This window comes from Macrotis lagotis, chromosome 5 (genome assembly GCF_037893015.1).
Source record: "Macrotis lagotis isolate mMagLag1 chromosome 5, bilby.v1.9.chrom.fasta, whole genome shotgun sequence".
In the NCBI taxonomy this organism is placed as follows: Eukaryota; Metazoa; Chordata; class Mammalia; order Peramelemorphia; family Peramelidae; genus Macrotis; species Macrotis lagotis.
Window position 1 is genome coordinate 95,386,724 of NC_133662.1, and position 1,853 is coordinate 95,388,576.

General features: G+C 37.2%; 1 pseudogene; it reads right to left on the reverse strand.

The window, feature by feature from the left end:
- Nucleotides 1-673: 673 nt before the first annotated feature.
- Nucleotides 674-1,563, reverse strand: LOC141489804 (large ribosomal subunit protein eL8-like; annotated as a pseudogene).
- Nucleotides 1,564-1,853: the final 290 nt, after the last annotated feature.

Here is a 1,853-nt window from a genome sequence, read left to right on the forward strand (position 1 = left end):
GATAATGGGTTTGGAAATACATGGTTAGTACAGAGGTTACAGATTAATAAATATAAAGTATATTTTTCTAATATCTCCTATACTTCATCATGAAATGGTATAAGTTTTGCAATAAAATTTAATTTAGTCAACAAGCTTTTAGGCTCCCCCAAAAAAGAGTGAAGATGATGGGGTCAATGAACTTCAGTGAAATACCTTGCCCCTGGCAAGCAATGGTAAAACCCCAGCAACAAAACAATAAACCCTGCCCTAACCTGAAAGGATTGTTATTGAGTTATGGAATCTATTCCTATCCCATTTTTCAGGGCTACTGAAACTATTTAAAACTCTCCCAAACTTACAACCCATTGTCTACCTTACTGATACCACTTGAAGCCATTAAGTTGATCCCCCCAGGACTTACAAAGTCTCTGTTACCCACTCCTTAATCTCTCCCTAGTACCACCCTAACTTGATGGCTGCTGATTCAGCCTAGTTGCTGCGCTGGCAGTTGCTATTATCAACCTGATTGCAATGCCCTTACATCTGTCCTTAATTTTTCTTTTTATGTTGTTCAATTTATGATATGTTCACATATCCCCTGTTGGCTGTACCTAATCAGCCCAACTGCCACTCTTTTAAATTGTTGTTTAAATCTTTTATTTTTATGTAGGAAAAAATATCAAACATACATTTAACCTAATTTGATTGCAAGTTTCTTAGTTTTTGCCTTTTACAGCATGGCAATATGAATCACTTGATTTTTGACTCAGAACATTGCCACCCTAGTGATGATGGGTCTCATACTTATCATTGCAATTGGTTTTGATGGCTTCTAGCAGATTAACCTCTGTGAAGACAATGCTTGTGTAGGTCTTCTTGTGAACTAAGTGATCCACTCTTGCTTCATCTCTAATAATACAGTAAGGAACCCCCATTTTTGGTACAAGACAGGGAGGGAGACCATTAACTCAATGAGGTTCCTGTCATGTGCAGTCCCTTCCAATTTTGGTTTCTTGCTTTCTATCAGAGTAGTATCATTTTTTTTTAGTTTTTTGCAAGGCAAATGTGGGTAAGTGGATTGCTGAAGGCCACACAGCTAGGTAATTATTAAATATTTGAGGCTGGATTTGAACTCAGGTACTCCTGATATCCACTGTGCCACCTAACTGCCCCATAGTATCATTGTTAACACCTGCTCTAAGGACAGGTAGTCTCTAGGTAGGGACATCTTCTTTACCTGCAGCTTTTTGTTCAGTCTGAGACTACACCTTTGTTTTTTTGCTTTTACTTTATCTCAGACCTATACTTGTGAGTCAGTTTAAGAAGCTGAGTAGCTATTTGACAAGCCAAAGTCTTGGGTAAACTGCTTAATTGCCTGTGACATTTTCAAATGGTTATAAAGGATTGAGATGGATTGAGATCATTTGACTAATAGAGGAAAGTCCCTTTTGGGCTGGATGACCAATACCAAAGTGTTGGGCCTCTTCTCAACAAAAGATTGACCTCTTTCTTGTCCTCCTGTTTCTTCACAACAGGGGTTAAAGTTATCTTCTTCCCCTTGTCCTTCTTCCCTTTTGGCATCTTGACTAACAGAAGGAGAAAACCAGCAGCAACTCTTTTAGTTGTCCTTATGTTCCTTTTTTTTTTAACCCTGCTAAATTCTCTAGCTTTTGCTTATGACCTTGCAACTGCATTTATTTACTCTTTTTTTCTCTCTTAGTTTTGCTAGGATTTCCCTAAGAAATTTAGCCCATTTTATTATTGAATTTCTTTATTTCTTTAACCACAGTAATACATGAATAAACTTAATTGTCTCTAAATTCTTCTGGGTTAGGAGTTGATCTTTTTTGTGAATTCATTCACACATTCTC